Source organism: Ascaphus truei, unplaced genomic scaffold (assembly GCF_040206685.1).
Source record: "Ascaphus truei isolate aAscTru1 unplaced genomic scaffold, aAscTru1.hap1 HAP1_SCAFFOLD_145, whole genome shotgun sequence".
Classification (NCBI taxonomy): Eukaryota; Metazoa; Chordata; class Amphibia; order Anura; family Ascaphidae; genus Ascaphus; species Ascaphus truei.
Window position 1 is genome coordinate 284,975 of NW_027454334.1, and position 23,964 is coordinate 308,938.

The 23,964-nt window shown below is 41.8% G+C and overlaps 7 non-coding genes across 7 annotated transcripts; 2 read left to right on the plus strand and 5 right to left on the minus strand.

Moving 5' to 3' along the window:
* Window positions 1-12,379: 12,379 nt before the first annotated feature.
* On the minus strand, window positions 12,380-12,462 carry TRNAL-CAG (transfer RNA leucine (anticodon CAG)). Its single transcript has one exon. It is a non-coding gene; the product is annotated as a tRNA-Leu (tRNA).
* Window positions 12,463-14,086: 1,624 nt separating this feature from the next.
* TRNAL-CAG (transfer RNA leucine (anticodon CAG)) lies at window positions 14,087-14,169 on the minus strand. The gene has a single exon. It is a non-coding gene; the product is annotated as a tRNA-Leu (tRNA).
* Window positions 14,170-15,794: 1,625 nt separating this feature from the next.
* On the minus strand, window positions 15,795-15,877 carry TRNAL-CAG (transfer RNA leucine (anticodon CAG)). Its single transcript has one exon. It is a non-coding gene; the product is annotated as a tRNA-Leu (tRNA).
* A 2,027-nt stretch (window positions 15,878-17,904) lies between these two features.
* On the plus strand, window positions 17,905-17,986 carry TRNAL-UAG (transfer RNA leucine (anticodon UAG)). The gene has a single exon. It is a non-coding gene; the product is annotated as a tRNA-Leu (tRNA).
* Window positions 17,987-18,852: 866 nt separating this feature from the next.
* Window positions 18,853-18,934, plus strand: TRNAL-UAG (transfer RNA leucine (anticodon UAG)). Its single transcript has one exon. It is a non-coding gene; the product is annotated as a tRNA-Leu (tRNA).
* Window positions 18,935-21,059: 2,125 nt separating this feature from the next.
* TRNAL-CAG (transfer RNA leucine (anticodon CAG)) lies at window positions 21,060-21,142 on the minus strand. Its single transcript has one exon. It is a non-coding gene; the product is annotated as a tRNA-Leu (tRNA).
* Window positions 21,143-22,772: 1,630 nt separating this feature from the next.
* On the minus strand, window positions 22,773-22,857 carry TRNAL-CAG (transfer RNA leucine (anticodon CAG)). Its single transcript has one exon. It is a non-coding gene; the product is annotated as a tRNA-Leu (tRNA).
* Window positions 22,858-23,964: the final 1,107 nt, after the last annotated feature.

Genomic DNA, 23,964 nt, shown 5'->3' on the forward strand with positions numbered 1-23,964 from the left:
AACACCTCCCCTCCAGTATAGTACCTTGAGGGACTGCGGATCAGGTAAGATCCCAGGCGGGATTGCTTTGGAAATTGTTAAGAGGGGGCATCCTGACACTGGTTAATGGGTTCAGAAGTCATTCACGTCTGGCTTTTTTTTTGGTTCGGTTAGTGAGGTCAACACACACACACACACACACACACACACACGCAGTACTTTTCGAAATAAACCTACGTTTCTATGAAAATGTAAGTTTTTTTTTTTTTGCGGCCCTCCTAGACTTAAACCTTGTTTATGTGGCCCTTGTTAGCATTTGAGTTTGACATGCTTGATTTAGTATCATCAGCAAAGATGGAGACTTTACTCTCGATCCCAACCTCAAGGTCATTAATAAACAAGTTAAAAAGCAGGGGTCCCAGTACCGATCCCTGAGGTACTCCACTCACGACTTTAGCCCAACCTGATAAAGTTCCATTTATGACAACCCTCTGTTGTCTGTCCTTTAACCAGTTTTCAATCCAGGTGCATACATTATTACTGAGTACTACTTTCTTTATTTTGTACATCAACCTCTTGTGTGAAACCGTATCAAAAGCCTTTGCAAAATCTAAGTAGACCACATCAACTGCATTACCCTGGTCTAAATTCCTACTTACCTCTTCAAAGAAACAAATAAGGTTAGTTTGGCAAGATCTATCCTTCATAAATCCATGCTGACTATTACTAATAATTTTGTTTTCCATTAGGTATTCTGAATATTATCCCGTATTAAACCTTATCGATCTCGCTACTCTGTCTTTTATCTTTCCATATAAACTGAAAGATTCTATTCTGAATATTTTTCAGTTCATAAAGAGGGACCTTTATCAGGAGCATCTGGGGGAAAAAAATATAGGAGCCTAGGTAATATATTCATTTTTACAGACGCTATCCTGCCTAACCATGATATCTGAAAACTGTTCCAGGTCTGGAGATTTTTTATTTATTTATCCAAAGAGGGATGGAAAATTACTTTTGGTATAGTTTTTGGTGATGAATTTGCTATATTAATTCCAGGTATTTGATATATGTCTGGCTCCATTTTATAGTTGAAATTTGTTTGTAGCAGTTTAATTTCTGAGGCTGATATAGTTAAATTTAGGGCTTCCGATTTATCATTATTAATTTTGTAGCCTGAAATTTTCCCGAATTGGTATAGTTGCTATTGAAAGTTCGACAAGGAAATCAGTGGATTGGCTAGTGTCAGAACTATATAGTCTGAGAAAAGCGAGATCTTGTAGTCTGTCCCACCTATCTGGATTCCTTGGATATTTATATCCTCTCTAATTGTGGACGCTAGTGGTTCAATTGTCAATGCAAAGAGAAGCGGAGATAGGGGGCATCCCTGTCTGGTGCCTTTTTTTTATTTTGATGGGATCAGAATCTCCTCACTCTTTTTCTGCGTCCAGACTTAATAGAATTGCCTTCTTATCGGTCAGATGCACATGGTCCATAATATCTATATGATTTTTCTGGTGTTGTCCGAGACTTGTCTGCCTGTGACAACCTACTTGATCTATATGAATTAGTTTTGGGAGGATCGGGGTTAGTTTGTTTGCTAGAATTTTGCTATAAATTTTAAAATCTGAATTCTAAAGAGATAGCTATGGGTCTATAATTGGATATCTTCCTTCCTTGTGTATAATTGCTAGATTGGCCATTGACATCGAGGCAGGGATGTCTGTTCCCTCCAGGAAATTTTTTTACATCTCGAGAATAAACGAGAACAGCACCGCTTTAAACTTTTTATAATACAGGTTGGAAAAAACGTCCGGGCCTGGAGTTTTATTTATTTTGAGTGATTTTATAGCTTCATCAAGTTCTTTCTGCAAAATTTTGCATCAAGTGTTTGGGTGTCTTCCTAAGGTAATGAAGGGAGGTTACATTTTTAAAGATATTCAGATGTTGCCTCGGACCCGTAAGTCCTCCACCATCCCCCCACCCCCGGCCGACTCTAAATTGTATAATTTTGCATAGAAGTTTGTAAATTCCTGGGCTATGTCTTTTTCGTTGTATATTATTCCTGTTTTGGTCTGAGTTGCTGGGATTTGAGATTTAACTCTCAGACCTCCTGAGTTTGTTAGCTAATAATCTGTCCGCTTTGTTGCCCTTATCATAATAACGTTGGTTTGTCCATCTTTGTTCTCTCTTTACTTCGTCTAGCTGAATTTTCTTAAGATCTAATCTTGTTTTATCTACCAGTAATGAAAAGTTCAGTCCGCGCTCTGGCTCTTTAAACTTGGAGTGTTGGTCCCTCTCAGTTCTCTTGCTGCTTCTGTGTTTATGAGGTGTCTCCCCCACCTCCAAATGTGGTCTCCACCGGAACCCCGATGGTGATACCAATATCAGCAAAACAAGAAAAAACACAAAAGCGCACCAAGATGAGAGATAGATAATGTATTAGCAACAAATAATAAAATTAGTAACTTACATATAAAATTTCTTTAATAATCCCCGATTCTGGTGTCTATCACAGGAGTAGGGCATCACATAGGAAGTATGAAGGGTAATCTCAGTTCTGAGAGATCAGACCCGCGCGCTGGGGCTGTCTCTGTTCACTCTCCTGTCCTCCACGTGTGGTAGCGGAAACGGGGCCGCGACTGTTGTGGCTGGCGGTTTTACTACCCACCACCAGCACACACTCAAGTGTACCGTTCCTGCTTATTTCCGATCGTTTCTATGCTATCAAAAACGGACAGGCATCCTAAGGACACCTATTGAAGGCCCCGGTTCCTGCACATGTGTGCTACACTCTGCACCACGCTACCACACGTGGAGGACAGGAGAGTGAACAGAGACAGCCCCAGCGCGCGGGTCTGATCTCTCAGAACTGAGATTACCCTTCATACTTCCTATGTGATGCCCTACTCCTGTGATAGACACCAGAATCGGGGATTATTAAAGAAATTTTATATGTAAGTTACTAATTTTATTATTTGTTGCTAATACATTATCTATCTCTCATCTTGGTGCGCTTTTGTGTTTTTTCTTGTTTTGTTTTATCTACTAATTAATTTTTTTGAGGGGATCTTTTTGTGCTGTTCTTCGGTTAATTTATTCGATATTTCTTTGTATTGTTTTTGTATCTTTTTTCTCGTATGCCGCTATAGAGAAGATCTCCTCTAATAGTTGCCTTATGGGCCTCCCACAGCATTGCTGGAGAGGACACTGTGCCCTTGTTTATTGAGAAATATTCTATGAGTTTTTGTTTGATTTCTCTGTCGGGCGAATTTAATAGTGTCGTTTAATTTCCATGGATATCGATTATTTTTATGAAAGGGAAGAGAGAGCACTAATTTAATAGGAGCATGGTCCGACCAAGTTATTGTACCAATGTTCGACTGGGCGGATGCCTGTAGAATATATTTGGTACCCAGAAAATAATCATGTTACGCTGTGCTCACCACAAACAGGACGAGACCCCGGTACTGAGATGGGAATAGGTAAACATCAGCCACAGACACGGGGCCACGTCCGGAGTGCAGGATAGTCTTGGCAGCAGAGTCTGGAGTGGAGAGGCCAGGGTAGTTGTATACTTGCCAGGTTCAGTGCAGGAGAGGTCCGGAGCGTGGAAGGTACCATGCCAAGGTCAGAGTTGGAGAGAGCAGGGTAGTTGAAGTTCAAAGCCGAGTTCAGGATTCCAGATAAGCGGGTGGTCAAAGGCAAGCCAGGTCGGTACACAAGGGGTTAATCTAGGAAGCACGGCAGCAGGACAAGGACAAGACAGGATCAGCAGAGGCAAACACAGAGTAACACAATCTATGCTCAGCCAAAGTGCCAGTGGCACAGCTGAGCATATATAGGCTTGATTAGCCAATCCCCATGGGGGATGGAGCAGAGGCGCGGCCTCCACAGAAGCCTGTGATAGGTTCCAGCCTATGAGCAGGTACAGCTGTAGTATCAGCTGATGATGTAGTTGCCATGGAGCTTGGGGGCGTGGTGCACATGTCATGTGCATGCGCTGCGCACTGGGAGCGTGCGGCGCGATCTGGAGGCAGAGCCTGAGTTTGAGGAGTTAGGTGATGTCACTGCTGCATGCATGTCCGCTGTGCGTGTCAGGAGAGGAGTACGGGCTGAAGGTGCCCCACGCGTGCGCAGAGCTGCGCGAGAGGAAGCGTGGGTTAGGCGTGCTTCCGTAATCCTCACAGTACCCCCCCCGCCCCTTCAAGAGAGACCTCCGGGCGATCCTTGCGAGGTTTTATGGGGTATTTCAGGTGGAATTTCCTTACCAGCTCGGGCGCATGGACCTGATGATGTGAAATCCAAGAGCGTTCCTCGGGTCCGTATCCCTTCCAATGAACCAGATATTGGATGGTTCTCCTTGATACCCTGGAGTCTATGATCGCCTGTATCTCGTACTCCTGGTGCCCCTGTACGAGTTGGGGGGCGGTGGTGTAGGAGAGGGATCCGAGAAACGGGGACTGCGAAATGCGGGTTTCAACAAAGACACATGGAAAACGGATGGGATCCTCATAGATGCTGGGAGTTGTAATCGATATGCCACTGGGTTAATCTTCTCCAGAATTGAAAAAGGGCCCAAGAATCTTGGGGCCAGCTTGAGTGTGGGGACTTTTAAGCATATGTTCCTAGAGGACAGCCATACCTTGTCTCCTGGTCTTAAGTCAGGTATCCCTCAGCGGTGGCGGTCTGCTTGAACCTTCTGTCTTGATGAAGCCTTCCTAAGGTTCTCCTGAATCCTGGTCCATGAGGACTGTAGGGCTTGAATCTGGTTGTCCGCTGCTGGAACCCCAGAAGAAGAAAGCGTGATGGGTAGTCGTGCAGGGTGAAATCCATAGTTCACGAAGAAGGGCGACTCTTGGGTAGATTCACTCCGTAAGGAATTGTGGGCAAACTCCGCCCAGGGAAGGAGCTCTGTACAATTGTCTTGGGTGTCGGTAACGAAGCAGCACAGGTACTGGTCCAAGGACTGGTTGGTCCTCTCTGTTTGTCCGTTAGTCTGGGGGTGATACCCGGAAGAGAATTGCAGACTATACCCAACCTTTTTGAGAACGCCCGCCAAAATTTGGAGATGAACTGGGACCCCCGGTCGGAGACGATTGTCAAGGGGATTCCATGGAGACGGAAGATTTCTTTAGTAAAGATGTCCGCCAAAGTAGGAGAGTCCGGTAGGCCCTTGAGGGGAACGAAATGCGCCTGCTTAGAGAAGCGGTCAATGATTACCAAAATAGTGTTCATGCCCCTGGAAATTGGCAGCTCAACGATGAAGTCCATTGACAAATGGTTCCATGGGCGATCAGGAATGGGAAGAGGAAGCAAAAATCCCTGAGGTTTACTGCGGGGAACCTTGTTCCGGGCGCATGTGGTGCAAGCTTTGACAAATTCGCTGATATCTCCTCACATGTTGGACCACCAGAATGTCCGTTCAATAAGGTCTGTAGTTCTCTTGGTACCCGGATGACCCGCAGTTTTAGATGAGTGTCCCCACTCCACAATTTTCCTGCGGTGAGATGGTGCTGCAAAGAGACAACCGTCCGGAACCTCCAGACCCTCCAGAATGTTGGACTGGTCCAGAAGAATTTCGTCTAGGACATCGAAAGTATTGGCGGATATGATGTATTTGGAAGGAAGTATGGTCTCTGTTCTGGCCTCGGTTCTGTCCACGGTTAGAAATTGACGAGAAAGAGCATCTGCTTTCAAGTTCTTGGAGCCAGGTATAAAAGAAATAATATAGTTAAAGCGGGAAAAAAAAGAGACCAGCGGGCCTGACGAGCTCCCAGGCGTTGAGCACTCTCCAAATACATAAGATTTTTGTGATCCGTTAAAATCGTGATTGGACTCTCCGTACCCTTTAACAGATGCCTCCACTCCTCCAAAGCGAGCTAGATGGCTAGTAATTCTCTGTTACCCACATCGTAATTTTTGAAAATTTCTTTGAAAAGAATGCACAAGGGTGTAGATTAGCTGAAGGCGACGTTCTTTGAGACAGAATGGCGCCGGCTCCGATGTCAGATGCATCCACCTCTAATGTGAACGGGAGTTTGGGATTGGGGTTGATCAGGACCGGTGCTGAAACAAAGGATTTCTTCAAGAAGTCAAAGGCCTGAGTAGCTGCAAGTGGCCAAGACGTGACGTCGGCTCCTTTCTTAGTGAGAGCCGTAATTGGAGCGACAATTGATGAGAAGTTGTGAATAAATCTTCTGTAATAATTGGCAAAACCTAGGAACCTTTGAATACCCTTGAGGGAAGTGGGGAGCGGCCAATCCACGACGGCTTTCAATTTGGAGGGGTCCATGGAAAACCCAGAGTCAGAGATGATGTACCCTAAGAACGTAGTAGAGGTTTGATGAAAATGACATTTTTCTAATTTGGCGTAGAGATGGTTCTGACGGAGGCGTAGTAGTACCTGCTTGACTTGTTTAATGTGTTCTGGGAGAGATTTAGAGAAAATCAAAATGTCGTCGAGGTAAACGATAAGAAAGTTATTGAGGAGATCTCTGAATATTTCGTTTACGAAATCCTGGAAGACCGCAGGAGCGTTGCACAGGCCAAACGGCATGACCAGGTACTTGTAGTGGCCATCTCTTGTGTTGAAGGCCGTTTTCCACTCGTCGCCTTGTCGAATCCTCACAAGATTATATGCGCCACGTAGATCCAATTTAGAAAAAATGGTTACTCCTTGGAGACGGTCAAACAGCTCGGATATTAAAGGTAAGGGGTATCTGTTTTTAATGGTAATCTTGTTTAACCCTCAATAGTCAATGCACGGACGAAGTGTGCCATCCTTTTTCTTGACAAAGAAGAACCCTGCCCCAGCTGGGGAAGAAGATCTTCTGATAAAGCCTTTCTGAAGATTCTCCTGAATATAATCTGACATAGCCTTAGTCTCAGGAAGAGAGAGAGGATATGATCGCCCTCTGGGGAGTATGAAACCTGGCAGAAGATCTATAGGACAGTCGAAAGACCGATGGGGGGGAAGAATCTCAGATTTGATCTTATCAAAGACATCTCTGAAGTCTGAGTAACAGTCCGGTAAAGTACACTGTACCTCCTCGGGGTTCTTCACACTGCAAATCGTCTGCCGCAGTACAGCGCAGGTCGTGGAGCACCGCTGGTTCCAAGAGATGGGATTTTGTTTGGCCCAATCAATATGCGGGTTATGACGTTGGAGCCAGGGAAGGCCCAATATGATTTCAACAGACGGAGAGGGAATGACGTCCAGGGAGATTTCCTCCAGGTGGGTTTGCTCGATCAGAAGCGACAATGTTCTGGTCTGTAGAATAATGAAGGCCGGTTGTAGCGGACGTCCATCAATGGCCTCTAGGCCCACTGGGGATTTCTTCCTCTCCAGAGGGATGTTATTCCTTCTAGCGAATTCTTGATTAATGAAATTACCTCCGGAACCAGAATCGATGAATGCAGATGCAGCAACCGAAAGACCCGGAATATGGAGCGACACTGTGATCAAAATCCTGTTTGGTAAGGATTCCTTGGTAATAGAGGAGTTGGAGAGTGTTCTTGACTTGAGAGGGCAGCGAAGAGCCAGATGGCCCGGATTACCGCAGTAAAGACAAAGGACGGACGCTCGACGACGCTGTTTCTCAGAGAGGGATAGCTTGTTGCCGCCTAATTGCATGGGTTCCGGAACATCAGAAGTGGGAATCTCTGGAAAAGAGGAGTGAACAAGCGGTGACTTGACGGATACCTGATGAAGACGTGAACGCTCGGATCTCCTCTTCTGCAGACACTGATCCACATGAATGCAGACCGCTATAAGCTCCTCCAGGTCAGCTGGGCGCTCCTGCGCGGCGAGTTCATCCTTCAGTTGTTCTGAAAGTCCCTGCCAAAAGGCTGAAGAAAGAGCCTCGCTGTTCCACCCTGTCTCCGAAGCGATTGTCCGGAACTCCAAGGCATACCTGGCCACAGGACGGTTCCCCTGCGTGATGTGAAAAAGGGAGGAAGCAGCAGTAATTTTACGACCCAGGGTGTCGAAGACACGTCTGAACTCTTTGGAGAATTGCCCGATATCTTGTGTGAGATCCCCTCTCTGTTCCCAGATGGGAGAGGCCCAGGCCAATGCGTCACCTGTGAGCAGTGAAACAATATAGGCTACCTTAGATCTTGGTGTAAGGAACCGGGAGGGTGACATCTCGAACTGTATAAAGCACTGGTTGAGGAACCCACGACATTCTAAGGGATCTCCGGAGTACTGGTTAGGAGTGGGGAGTCGTGGTTCGGAAGAAATGGGGTTAGCCGGAGGAGTAGAGAGGAATGGAGAGAAGGTAGGTATGTTAGCCTCTAGTACTTGTGTAGAGAGGGTCTGAAGGTCCTTCTGTAGGGAGTCTATGCGACGATCAGACTGCTCTAAGTACTTCTCGAGTTTGAGGAACATAGCGGCATGAGATGCCACCATATTCCCCACCTTAGCGGGGTCTATGCTTATGCTGCTGAGCATACTGTTACGCGGTGCTCACTACAAAAAGGACGAGACCCCGGTACTGAGATGGGAATAGGTAAACACCAGCCACAGACACGGGGGCCACGTCCGGAGTGCAGGATAGTCTTGGCAGCAGGGTCTGGAGTGGAGAGGCCAGGGTAGTTGTATACTTGCCAGGTTCAGTGCAGGAGAGATCCGGAGCGTGGAAGGTACCATGCCAAGGTCAGAGTTGGAGAGAGCAGGGTAGTTGAAGTTCAAAGCCGAGTTCAGGATTCCAGATAAGCGGGTGGTCAAAGGCAAGCCAGGTCGGTACACGAGGGGTTAATCTAGGAAGCACGGCAGCAGGACAAGGACAAGACAGGATCAGCAGAGGCAAACACAGAGTAACACAAGCTATGCTCAGCCAAAGTGCCAGTGGCACAGCTGAGCATATATAGGCTTGATTAGCCAATCCCCATGGGGGGTGGAGCAGAGGCGCGGCCTCCACAGAAGCCTGTGATAGGTTCCAGCCTATTAGCAGGTACAGCTGTAGTATCAGCTGATGATGTAGTTGCCATGGAGCTTGGGGGCGTGGTGCACATGTCATGTGCGTGTGCTGCGCACTGGGAGCGTGCGGCGCGAACTGGAGGCGGAGCCCGAGTTTGCGGCATCAGGTGATGTCACTGCTGCACGCATGTCCGCTGTGCATGTCAAAAGAGGAGTACGGGCTGAAGGTGCCCCACGCGTGCGCAGAGCTGCGCGAGAGGAGCGCGGGTTAGGCGTGCTTCCGTAATCCTCACAAATCAACCCTCGAGTAAGACTGATGGGGAGCTGAGAAAAACGTATCGTCCCTCCCGGTGCTGAGCTCTCCAGATATCCCATGAGTGAGAAACTCATTATATCCTTGAATGCTTTCACATTCTTCGGAGTTATTTTTGAATGGTTAACACCTGGAGTTGTGGTTTTATCTATATCGGGGGCACTTATCATATTTATATCCCTTGCAACAATCATAGAATTTAAACCTTCCTCATCTAATGATTCTAGTACATTTTTTAAGAACTCTGATTGTTTTTCGTTGGGGGGCATATACATTGAGTAAAGTTATCGGGGCCCCTGAAAGGGATCCTCAAAGGATTAGAAATCTGCTTTTCGGGTCAGTTATGATGTTACTGGCTATAAATGGAATACTGTTTTTAAATAAAATGGCTACGCCTCCTTTTTTTGTTGTTGTTGGTTTTTGTTTTTACACACTGAAAAGGACGCAAAATATGCTTGAGGGAAGATATGTCTAAATGTATTTGGGGGTGGGGGAGGGGTGTTTGTATTAAAGTGGGTTTCCTGCAGGAACAGAATATCTCCTTTTTGGTTTTCTTCAGTTCCTGCAGTGCTAGTCTCCTTTTCTTGTTTGAATTTAGACATTTAATGTTCATTGATACAATTTTTATTGAGGTACTACTTTACATTTTTTTTGTTTCCTTATACTTAGCCCTGGGTCTAGCCACTTTCCCAAGGTGGTAGACTTTTATTTTTAGTCGGAGGGCCCAGTATATTTCTTGGGTTTTTGGATTTAGGCACCAGGGATAGCATCTCGTATAAATGGCGGTCAGACACGACAAAGGTATGGGGGGGGGCATGAATGGATAGAAGTGGGAGAGAGAAAAAGAGTGGCTTATTTGAGGCCCCTAAATTTGTATCCTTAATCACCTTTTGTGACCAGGAGTTTGGGCTTATTGCCCTAGGGAGACCTCCCCGCGTACCCTGCAAGGCTTTTGTACCGAGAGTCTGCCCGCCATCCTCCAATTTTTTTAACAAATAAACCAATTCTTAACTTTAAATTAAAACATTTTCTAATACAGGAACTAAAGTAGAACCTTATCCCCCGGTTGGGTACTTTTCCAACACTTTTTCGCATGTTTTCTTACTGTATTTTCTCTAGATTTAGGTGTTACATCCGCCTTTCCCTCTGAAATAGGTAGAAACCTACAGAGATATGACAGTGGTGAAGGGGGAGGCTGGCAAGAAATGGGAGGGATGAGGATGGGGAAACTTGGGGGAGGGGGCAGGATGAAAAAAAGAAGGGGGAAGTCTGTGGAAGAGCCTAGGTTAAAAACATCACATTGCTTTTGAATTATACATCAATTTGCTCCATACAATCTATAACACTTAATCATTAAGTTTGAAATGTAATTTCCACAATTTAAATATAACCCTGCATCGCCTTTCAATCTTTGTTTCTGATCTATCTTATATTAAGGGATGGCAGGGGGAAGGGGAGAGGGGCCAGGTGGGGGGGAGGGGAGAGGGGTTGGGGGGAGGGGAGAGAGGAGGAGGAAGGGGGGGAAAAAAGGATAGGTTGAGGGGGGCTAGATAGGAAGAAGAATAAAGGGAGCGAGAGAAGGAAAAAGGAGGGGTAGGGAGGGGGGATTATGGACAGGATAGAAATTAGTTCCTATGTTCTTGCTGCTGGTGGAACATGGATAAAGCTGGTTTTCTTCGTTGTTCCCTGCATGATCTCTTCCCCTCTCTCTGTGGCAATCCCCCCCCCCCCTGTTTTCTTGTTCTGAAAGCTAAGTATGGCCAGGGAGGTAGGGTAGGACTGATGGGTAGGGAAGTTAGGGGTTGGGGTATAGAGAGTCGAATATACCCAGTTTCACAACATTTTGCACATCTGTGTTAGCGCTAGACAAAGTGATTGTAGAAAATAGAAAGTTCAAGAGAGGAGATAAGAGGGGAAGATGAGAATATGGAATATATGTATGGGAAAATGTTTTTTGAAATAGAACATAAGAAGAGAAAATGGCCAATCTGTGTCATACCAAATGGTTCATGAAGCCCAGTATTATGTCTCCATGGTGTAATGTACTGGGACTTTCTGGGTACTGAAGTATAGAGAATCGTTCACTCCCTGCCTCTAAAAATGCCCATGATGCTAATATTCATATATACAGACTTCCACTAAATGATCCATGGTTTTCTAGAATGTCATTATTATTTTTATCTTTTCTGTTTTATTTTTGTATATTATCCCTAACATTTAATTTGCCCTTTGGACAGCTTCTCAGCACTAAGTTGATGTTTCCATGTGGTTATTTACAATTATTCCATTATCTCTGTCCCAAATTGTTTTAGCCACTTGCAGAAAAAAAGCTATCTAAATACTCCTGAAAATAAAGCTCAAACTACCTTGTAATTTCTTTGTTTTATACAAAAGAAAACCATTCTCCCTGACTTTAAAATGAAAAAACGTATTGAGATTTCTTAACTTTAGCTGTTTCTTACCTCACATTTATTTTAACATTAAACTGTAATATAAAAAAATCCGTAGGAATGGCTTTGGAGTAAAAAAAGAAAAAAGTAACTGTATTACTGAAAATAGAAAATTGTAGATAACTTTATTTTCTACTGGGAGCCTGTTTTCTGTTTAATTACATGTGCATTCAAATACTGATGAAGCACAAGGTCAAATAATATCACAGGAAATTGGGAAGTTATATTTATGGTCTAACATTATGTAGTTATTCGAAACACACTTCAGCCACTGATGTCCTGTTTCTGAATTTCTGCTTTGAATGGGGCTAGGCAAATGTAATATCCATAAACAGACTTAACATGATAATATGTATAATTTTGAATATTAAAACTAAAAGTTTGATTTTCAATGTTGAAAACACATTGGATTTGCAAATCTCTTTCTTTCACACAGGAAATCTATGTTGCAAAATAAAATAACATTTAGAGTATATTGTATAAAAAAAATGTAACACAACATGTTTTCCAAAAGGGAGACACCTAGATTGGTCCTTTACCACTTTTCTCTATTGCATTGCAGGGTATTCTGGCAGTTAATGTGTTAAAATTGTGACAGTTCATGTTACTATATTGGAAACAATTTCATGTTAATTATTGTAAACGATAAAATCTAGATAGAAATAGATCATTGATATTATAGTAAGTTTTGGTACTGTAGTAAAATAAAAACCTTGTCAGAAGTGGGATTCGAACCCACGCCTCCAGAGGAGACTGCGATCTGAACGCAGCGCCTTAGACCGCTCGGCCATCCTGACAACTGGTGCATAATATTTCTAACACACCACACACAGCTTACAACACAATGAGGCATTGGCAGATAAGTATAAATAGTGGTGATAATTTGATAAATATATATGCAATAGACATATTGGTGCCTGACACAGAATGTGGATGGTTCTCTGAGAAAGTGTCTACTTGGCAACAACACTTTGTATATTTCTGTCCTACCTAAGCATAGCTTAATAAAAATGTTTATACTCCTGTGGATATCGAAGAGAGGAAAATTCAAGGAAGTTAGGGGTTGGGGTATAGAGAGTCGAATAGAATATACCCAGTTTCACAACATTTTGCACATCTGTGTTAGCGCTAGACAAAGTGATTGTAGAAAATAGAATTTTCAGGAGAGGAGATAAGAGGGGAAGATGAGAATATGGAATATATGTATGGGAAAATGTTATAGGAAATAGAACATAAGAAGAGAAAATGGCCAATCTGTGTCATACCAAATGGTTCATGAAGCCCAGTATTATGTCCCCATGTACTGGGACTTTCTGGGTACTGAAGTATAGAGAATCGTTCACTCCCCGCCTCTAAAAATGCCCATGATGCTAATATTCATATATACAGACTTCCACTAAATGATCCATGGTTTTCTACAATGTCATTATTATTTTTATCTTTTCTGTTTTCTTTTTGTATATTATCCCTAACATTTAATTTGCCCTTTGAACAGCTTCTCAGCACTAAGTTGATGTTTCCATGTGGTTATTTACAATTATTCCATTTTCTCTGTCCCAAATTGTTTTAGCCACTTGCAGAAAAAAAGCTATCTAAATACTCCTGAAAATAAAGCTCAAACTACCTTGTCATTTCTATGTTTTATACAAAAGAAAACCATTCTCCCTGACTTTAAAATGAAAAAACGTATTGAGATTTCTTAACTTTAGCTGTTTCTTACCTCACATTTATTTTAACATTAAACTGTAATATAAAAAAATCCGTAGGAATGGCTTTGGAGTAAAAAAAGGAAAAAATAACTGTATTACTGAAAATAGAAAATTGTAGATAACTTTATTTTCTACTGGGAGCCTGTTTTCTGTTTAATTACATGTGCATTCAAATACTGATGAAGCACAAGGTCAAATAATATCACAGGAAATTGGGAAGTTATATTTATGGTCTAACATTATGTAGTTATTCGAAACACACTTCAGCCACTGATGTCCTGTTTCTGAATTTCTGCTTTGAATGGGGCTAGGAAAATGTAATATCCATAAACAGACTTAACATGATAATATGTATAATTTTGAATATTAAAACTAAAAGTTTGATTTTCAATTTTGAAAACAGATTGGATTTGCAAATCTCTTTCTTTCACACAGGAAATCTATGTTGTAAAATAAAATAACATTTAGTGTATACTGTATAAAAAAATGTAACACAACATATTTTCCACAAGGGAGACACCTAGATTGGTCCCTTACCACTTTACTCTATTGCATTGCAGGGTATTCTGGCAGTTAATGTGTTAAAATTGTGACAGTTCATGTTACTATATTGGAAACAATTTCATGTTAATTATTGTAAACGATAAAATCTAGATAGAAATAGATTATTGATATGATAGTAAGTTTTGGTACTGTAGTAAAAGAAAAACCTTGTCAGAAGTGGGATTCGAACCCACGCCTCCAGAGGAGACTGCGACCTGAACGCAGCGCCTTAGACCGCTCGGCCATCCTGACAACTGGTACATAATATTTCTAACACACCACACACAGCTTACAACACAATGAGGCATTGGCAGATAAGTATAAATAGTGGTGATAATTTGATAAATATTTATGCAATAGATATAGTAGTTCTTGGCACAGAATGTGCATGGTACTCTGAGAAAGTGTCTACTTGGCAACAACACTTTGTATATTTCTGTCCTCCCTAAGCATAGCTTAATAAAAATGTTTATACTCCTGTGGATATCGAAGAGAGGAAAATTCAAGGAAGTTAGGGGTTGGGGTATGAGAGTCGAATATACCCAGTTTCATAACATTTTGCACATCTGTGTTAGCGCTAGACAAAGTGATTGTAGAAAATAGAAAGTTCAGGAGAGGAGATAAGAGGGGAAGATGAGAATATGAATATATGTATGGGAAAATGTTAAAGGAAATAGAACATAAAAAGAGAAAACGGCCAATCTGTGTCATACCAAACGGTTCATGAAGCCCAGTATTATGTCTCCATAGTGTAATGTACTGGGACTTTCTGGGTACTGAAGTATAGAGAATCGCTCACTCCCTGCCTCTAAAAATGCCCATGATGCTAATATTCATATATACAGACTTCCATTAAATGATCCATGGTTTTCTAGAATGTCATTATTATTTTTATCTTTTCTGTTTTATTTTTGTATATTATCCCTAACATTTAATTTGCCCTTTGGACAGCTTCTCAGCACTAAGTTGATGTTTCCATGTGGTTATTTACAATTATTCCATTATCTCTGTCCCAAATTGTTTTAGCCACTTGCAGAAAAAAAGCTATCTAAATACTCCTGAAAATAAAGCTCAAACTACCTTGTCATTTCTATGTTTTATACAAAAGAAAACCATTCTCCCTGACTTTAAAATGAAAAAACGTATTGAGATTTCTTAACTTTAGCTGTTTCTTACCTCACATTTATTTTAACATTAAACTGTAATATAAAAAAATCCGTAGGAATGGCTTTGGAGTAAAAAAAGGAAAAAATAACTGTATTACTGAAAATAGAAAATTGTAGATAACTTTATTTTCTACTGGGAGCCTGTTTTCTGTTTAATTACATGTGCATTCAAATACTGATGAAGCACAAGGTCAAATAATATCACAGGAAATTGGGAAGTTATATTTATGGTCTAACATTATGTAGTTATTCGAAACACACTTCAGCCACTGATGTCCTGTTTCTGAATTTCTGCTTTGAATGGGGCTAGGAAAATGTAATATCCATAAACAGACTTAACATGATAATATGTATAATTTTGAATATTAAAACTAAAAGTTTGATTTTCAATGTTGAAAACACATTGGATTTGCAAATCTCTTTCTTTCACACAGGAAATCTATGTTGGAAAATAAAATAACATTTAGTGTATACTGTATAAAAAAATGTAACACAACATATTTTCCACAAGGGAGACACCTAGATTGGTCCCTTACCACTTTGCTCTATTGCATTGCAGGGTATTCTGGCAGTTAATGTGTTAAAATTGTGACAGTTCATGTTACTATATTGGAAACAATTTCATGTTAATTATTGTAAACGATAAAATTTAGATAGAAATAGATTATTGATATTATAGTAAGTTTTGGTACTGTAGTAAAAGAAAAACCTTGTCAGAAGTGGGATTCGAACCCACGCCTCCAGAGGAGACTGCGACCTGAACGCAGCGCCTTAGACCGCTCGGCCATCCTGACAACTGGTGCATAATATTTCTAACACACCACACACAGCTTACAACACAATGAGGCATTGGCAGATAAGTATAAATAGTGGTGATAATTTGATAATTATTTATGCAATAGATATAGTAGTTCTTGGCACAGAATGTGCATGGTACTCTGAGAAAGTGTCTACTTGGCAACAACACTTTGTATATTTCTGTCCTCCCTAAGCATAGCTTAATAAAAATGTTTATACTCCTGTGGATATCGAAGAGAGGAAAATTCAAGGAAGTTAGGGGTTGGGGTATGAGAGTCGAATATACCCAGTTTCACAACATTTTGCACATCTGTGTTAGCGCTAGACAAAGTGATTGTAGAAAATAGAATTTTCAGGAGAGGAGATAAGAGGGGAAGATGAGAATATGAATATATGTATGGGAAAATGTTAAAGGAAATAGAACATAAAAAGAGAAAACGGCCAATCTGTGTCATACCAAACGGTTCATGAAGCCCAGTATTATGTCTCCATTATGTCTTCCCCTCCCGCGGGAAGGGGAAGCAGAGGGTGCTGCAGCACAACGCGTCAGGCGACAGTCTCCAGGCAGCATTGCGCGCTAGACAGGCGGCAGGCAGAGAGGCCGCGCTCCACAGGAAAGGAGCGCGGAGGGTGCTGCAGTGCAAGGCGGCAGGCGAAGTTCAGCAACCGCACGCAGGGCGGCAGCCCTCGGTCACGGTACCGCGAGGCAGGGCGTCACAGCGGCCAGGTCGGGCCTCAGCGATGGTGGGGAGGACTTCGACCGCTGGGATGCAGGACACGGCGGATCGGCGCGCAGGTCGGCCCGCGAAGGAGGGGCGGCGACTTCCAGCCACCGTGACGCAGAACAGGGCGTCACGGCATGCCACACGGCCGCCCGTTGCTAACGCGGGCGGTGTCACTGTCAGGATTTCGCCTGCAGAGTCGGCAGGGCCAAGGAGACCAAGACGGCCAACCGCAACCGCGGTTGGTGCCAATGTGTTTCGGAGAGCAGAGAACCCAGCATGGTTCGACTACGTGGAGACGGCATCGGGTGAAGGGCGAACCAAGTCGCGGCACAGGTCTCTTCCTCACGAGAGGCCACAATGGCCACGGCCGGATGTCACTGGCACCGCGAATCCCACTCCAGTTCCATCAGCCGGACCCCGGTGTCTTTCAATTCTTCAGCCACGGCCGGGGTCAGGGGCACGGTAGCGGACCCACCCGGCAGCATCACGCACTGCACAGATGGTGGAACAGCCCCGGCGGGCGGTTGATGGGGACACGCCGTGGAAGGTACGGCATATGGCGTATCGGGTAATGGTAAGGAGTCGCGTTTAGGGCGGCATCGAGGAGATAGGGCAAGGCGTCAAGGCTTGCAGTGTGCGACACAGCGAGCAAGGGAGGAGGCGTGGCCCAGTCCACTGCCAGGGTCTATTCCCCAGGGGTCGCTGAGGGCGGGTAAGAAGCCTGCAGCAGTAAAAAAGGCGAAATCCCAGATAGCGCTGGGCAAAGGCGGCCTGCGGCTCCGGAGGTGGGTATGTCCGGGACCGGGTGAGGGATAGTGCAGCGAAAAAAGCGATTCTCAGGGCATCTTTAAAAACCATGGCAAGTTGAGTAATTACTTCTCCAGGCGCGATTGGCAGCCCCAGGTAAATGGTAAGGACAAGCTGGGCTGGTAGAGGAGCATGGGTCCCGCTGCTAGGCGTGCCAGGCGGACAAAACTTTGTTAAGCATAATATGGCCAAAATTCTTTTGAAATTAATCATAGATTTGAAAAATTCCAAAGTTTTCATGGAAGAATGACCATATAGTGAGCACATTTTTGCAAAGTTTTGTGTGTATGAAAAAAAGGCATTTTTCTCCAAGTTTGCAATCGTGGGCCAAAGATTTGAATGTCACTCCTAAATAGATATTCTTGAAGATTGAAATGTATTTATATATTGTACACATAGTTAAAAAATAGCGACAATAACATTTATAATGAAAACCATTGAGCCTCAATAATTTTTTTCACCCCCTCATTTTGTCTCAAACAGCACCTATCGGTAGCGTGGCCGAGAGGTCTAAGGCGCTGGATTTAGGCTCCAGTCTCGCAAGAGGCGTGGGTTCAAATCCCACCGCTGCCATATCTGTATTTTCAAGATGACATCGTAGTGAAGTTACGTGTTTTGTTTTCACAAAGATTTTATCTGTTTTGTTTGCTTCTTATTTTGTGTTATCTGATATTATTAAAACAGAGTATTTTGGAGTAGGTAACATTCTATATTGATAAAGATACATCTGTAAGAAAGTCTTAGTAAACATAGAATGACATCCACATTTTCAAGACAAAACTTACTGTTACATTATAACTCTGTAATCACTGAAAAAGGGAGGCTTTGAAACAAAAACGAATCAAAATTTAAAAAGAAGATGATACCAAATATCGAGTGATGAGGATATAGAATGTGAGGACTAAATGGGAAATCATTTGGAATGATCAACAGTATGCAAATAGAAAAGACAGTTTTGTGGTAAAATCACACTTGAAATGTTAGTGACAAGCAGTGCTGCTTTAAAAAGCAGGACATTTTGTGGCAGTTGGTAAAAAGCACAAGATGCGCAAACTTTCAAAAATCTTATCGCAACAGTTTTAGTTCTTTTTTTATCATTTTGCTTGTTTGCAAAATATTTTGTTAAGCATAATATGGCCAAAATTCTTTTGAAATTAATCATAGATTTGAAAAATTCCAAAGTTTTCATGGAAGAATGACCATACAGTGAGCACATTTTTGCAAAGTTTTGTGTGTATGAAAAAAGGCATTTTTCTCCAAGTTTGCAATCGTGGGCCAAAGATTTGAATGTCACTCCTAAATAGATATTCTTGAAGATTGAAATGTATATATATATTGTACACATAGTTAAAAAATAGCGACAATAACATTTATAATGAAAACCATTGAGCCTCAATAATTTTTTTCACCCCCTCATTTTGTCTCAAACAGCACCTATTGGTAGCGTGGCCGAGCGGTCTAAGGCGCTGGATTTAGGCTCCAGTCTCGCAAGAGGCGTGGGTTCAAATCCCACCGCTGCCATATCTGTATTTTCAAGATGACATCTTAGTGAAGTTACGTGTTTTGTTTTCACAAAGATTTTTATCTGTTTTGTTTACTTCTTATTTTGTGTTATCTGATATTATTAAAACAGAGTATTTTGGAGTAGGTAACATTCTATACTGAAAATAATACATCTGTTAGAAAGCCTTAGTAAACATAGAATGACATCCACATTTCAAGACAAAACTTACTGTTACATTATAACTCTGTAATCACTGAAAAAGGGAGGCTTTGAAACAAAAACGAATAAAAAGTTAAAAAGAAGATGATACCAAATATCGAGTGATGATGAAATAGAATGTGAGGACTAAATGGGAAATCATTTGGAATGATCAACAGTATGCAAATGATGATATTATAGTAAGTTCTGGTACTGTAGTAAAAGAAAGAAACCTTTTTAGTAGTGGGATTCGAACCCACGCCTCCAGAGGAGACTGTGACCTGAACGCAGCGCCTTAGACCTCTCGGCCATCCTGACAACTGGTACATATTGTTTCTAACACACCACACAAAGCTTACAACACAATGAGGCATTGGCAGATAAGTATAAATAGTGGTGATAATTTGATAAATTTATATGCAATAGACATATTGGTGCCTGACACAGAATGTGGATGGTTCTCTGAGAAAGTGTCTACTTGGCAACAACACTTTGTATATTTCTGTCCTCCCTAAGCATAGCTTAATAAAAATGTTTATACTCCTGTGGATATCGAAGAGAGGAAAATTCAAGGAAGTTAGGGGTTGGGGTATGAGAGTCGAATATAACCAGTTTCACAACATTTTGCACATCTGTGTTAGCGCTAGACAAAGTGATTGTAGAAAATAGAAAGTTCAGGAGAGGAGATAAGAGGGGAAGATGAGAATATGGAATATATGTATGGTAAAATGCTATAGGAAATAGAACATAAGAAGAGAAAATGGCCAATCTGTGTCACACCAATGGTTCATGAAGCCCAGTATTATGTCTCCATAGTGGAATGTACTGGGACTTTCTGGGTACTGAAGTGTAGAGAATCGCTCACTCCTTGACTCTAAAAATGCCCATGAAGCTAATATTCATATATACAGACTTCCACTAAATGATCCATGGTTTTCTACAATGTCATTATTATATTTATCTTTTCTGTTTTATTTTTGAATATTATCCCTAACATTTAATTTGCCCTTTGGACAGCTTCGCAGCACTAAGTTGATGTTTCCATGTGGTTATTTACAATTATTCCATTATCTCTGTCCCAAATTGTTTTAGCCACTTGCAGAAAAAAAGCTATCTAAATACTCCTGAAAATAAAGCTCAAACTACCTTGTCATTTCTATGTTTTATACAAAAGAAAACCATTCTCCCTGACTTTAAAATGAAAAAACATATTGAGATTTCTTAACTTTAGCTGTTTCTTACCTCACATTTATTTTAACATTAGACTGTAATATAAAAAAAATCCGTAAGAATGGCTTTGGAGTAAAAAAAGAAAAAAGTAACTGTATTACTGAAAATAGAAAATTGTAGATAACTTTATTTTCTACTGGGAGCCTGTTTTCTGTTTAATTACATGTGCATTCAAATACTGATGAAGCACAAGGTCAAATAATATCACAGGAAATTGGGAAGTTATATTTATGGTCTAACATTATGTAGTTATTCGAAACACACTTCAGCCACTGATGTCCTGTTTCTGAATTTCTGCTTTGAATGGGGCTAGGAAAATGTAATATCCATAAACAGACTTAACATGATAATATGTATAATTTTGAATATTAAAACTAAAAGTTTGATTTTCAATGTTGAAAACACATTGGATTTGCAAATCTCTTTCTTTCACACAGGAAATCTATGTTGTAAAATAAAATAACATTTAGTGTATACTGTATAAAAAAATGTAACACAACATATTTTCCAAAAGGGAGACACCTAGATTGGTCCCTTACCACTTTGCTCTATTGCATTGCAGGGTATTCTGGCAGTTAATGTGTTAAAATTGTGACAGTTCATGTTACTATATTGGAAACAATTTCATGTTAATTATTGTAAACGATAAAATCTAGATAGAAATAGATTATTGATATTATAGTAAGTTTTGGTACTGTAGTAAAAGAAAAACCTTGTCAGAAGTGGGATTCGAACCCACGCCTCCAGAGGAGACTGCGACCTGAACGCAGCGCCTTAGACCGCTCGGCCATCCTGACAACTGGTGCATAATATTTCTAACACACCACACACAGCTTACAACACAATGAGGCATTGGCAGATAAGTATAAATAGTGGTGATAATTTGATAAATATTTATGCAATAGATATAGTAGTTCTTGGCACAGAATGTGCATGGTACTCTGAGAAAGTGTCTACTTGGCAACAACACTTTGTATATTTCTGTCCTCCCTAAGCATAGCTTAATAAAAAGGTTTATACTCCTGTGGATATCGAAGAGAGGAAAATTCAAGGAAGTTAGGGGTTGGGGTATGAGAGTCGAATATACACAGTTTCACAACATTTTGCACATCTGTGTTAGCGCTAGACAAAGTGATTGTAGAAAATAGAAAGTTCAGGAGAGGAGATAAGAGGGGAAGATGAGAATATGAATATATGTATGGGAAAATGTTAAAGGAAATAGAACATAAGAAGAGAAAACGGCCAATCTGTGTCATACCAAACGGTTCATGAAGCCCAGTATTATGTCTCCATAGTGTAATGTACTGGGACTTTCTGGGTACTGAAGTATAGAGAATCGCTCACTCCCTGCCTCTAAAAATGCCCATGATGCTAATATTCATATATACAGACTTCCACTAAATGATCCATGGTTTTCTAGAATGTCATTATTATTATTATCTTTTCTGTTTTATTTTTGTATATTATCCCTAACATTTAATTTGCCCTTTGGACAGCTTCTCAGCACTAAGTTGATGTTTCCATGTGGTTATTTACAATTATTCCATTATCTCTGTCCCAAATTGTTTTAGCCACTTGCAGAAAAAAAGCTATCTAAATACTCCTGAAAATAAAGCTCAAACTACCTTGTCATTTCTATGTTTTATACAAAAGAAAACCATTCTCCCTGACTTTAAAATGAAAAAACGTCTTGAGATTTCTTAACTTTAGCTGTTTCTTACCTCACATTTATTTTAACATTAAACTGTAATATAAAAAAATCCGTAGGAATGGCTTTGGAGTAAAAAAAGAAAAAAGTAACTGTATTACTGAAAATAGAAAATTGTAGATAACTTTATTTTCTACTGGGAGCCTGTTTTCTGTTTAATTACATGTGCATTCAAATACTGATGAAGCACAAGGTCAAATAATATCACATGAAATTGGGAAGTTATATTTATGGTCTAACATTATCTACTGTAGTTATTCGAAACACACTTCAGCCACTGATGTCCTGTTTCTGAATTTCTGCTTTGAATGGGGCTAGGAAAATGTAATATCCATAAACAGACTTAACATGATAATATGTATAATTTTGAATATTAAAACTAAAAGTTTGATTTTCAATTTGAAAACAGATTGGATTTGCAAATCTCTTTCTTTCACACAGGAAATCTATGTTGTAAAATAAAATAACATTTAGTGTATACTGTATAAAAAAATGTAACACAACATATTTTCCACAAGGGAGACACCTAGATTGGTCATTTAGCACTTTGCTCTATTGCATTGCAGGGTATTCTGGCAGTTAATGTGTTAAAATTGTGACAGTTCATGTTACTATATTGGAAACAATTTCATGTTAATTATTGTAAACGATAAAATCTAGATAGAAATAGATTATTGATATTATAGTAAGTTCTGGTACTGTAGTAAAAGAAAGAAACCTTGTCAGAATGGGATTTGAACCCACGCCTCCAGAGGAGACTGCGACCTGAACGCAGCGCCTTAGACCGCTCGGCCCATCCTGACAACTGGTGCATATTGTTTCTAACACACCACACAAAGCTTACAACACAATGAGGCATTGGCAGATAAGTAAAAATAGTGGTGATTTTTTGATAAATATATATGCAATAGACATATTGGTGCCTGACACAGAATGTGGATGGTTCTCTGAGAAAGTGTCTACTTGGCAACAACACTTTGTATATTTCTGTCCTCCCTAAGCATAGCTTAATAAAAATGTTTATACTCCTGTGGATATCGAAGAGAGGAAAATTAAAGGAAGTTAGGGGTTGGGGTATAGAGAGTCGAATATACCCAGTTTCACAACATTTTGCACATCTGTGTTAGCGCTAGGGGAGTGTGTGTATGTGGGGGGGAGTGTGTGTATGTGGGGGGGGGTGTATGTGGGGGGGAGTGGGGGTGGGGGAGTGTGGGTGTATGTGGGGGGGAGTGGGGGTGGGGTAGTGTATGTGGGGGGGGGGAGTGTGTGTATGTGGGGGGGAGTGTGTGTATGTGGGGGGGGAGTGTGTGTATGTGGGGGGGGGGGAGTGTGTGTATGTGGGGGGGGGAGTGTGTGTATGTGGGGGGGAGTGTGTGTATGTGGGGGGGAGTGTGTATGTGGGGGGGAGTGTGTGTATGTGGGGGGGGGAGTGTGTGTATGTGGGGGGGGAGTGTGTGTATGTGGGGGGGAGTGTGTGTATGTGGGGGGTGGGGGAGTGTGTGTATGTGGGGGGGGGAGTGTGTGTATGTGGGGGGGGAGTGTGTGTATGTGGGGGTGGAGTGTGTGTATGTGGGGGGGTGTATGTGGGGGTGGAGTGTGTGTATGTGGGGGGGAGTGTGAGTATGTGTGGGGGGCGTTTGTGTATGTGGGGGGGGAGTGTGTGTATGTGGGGGGTGGGGGAGTGTGTGTATGTGGGGGGGGAGAGTTTGTGTATGTGGGGGGTGGGGGAGTGTGTGTGGGGGGGAGTGTGTGTGTGTGGGGGGGGAGAGGAGTGTGTGTGTGGGGGGAGTGTGTATCAGTGGTTGTGTGTGTGTGTGTGTGTGTCTGTGCAGGCCAGCAGAAACTGTGTGGGTGTCTGTGTGTGGTCAGTGTCTTTGTTGGTCTGTCTGTGTGTGTGTCTGTAGGTCAGTG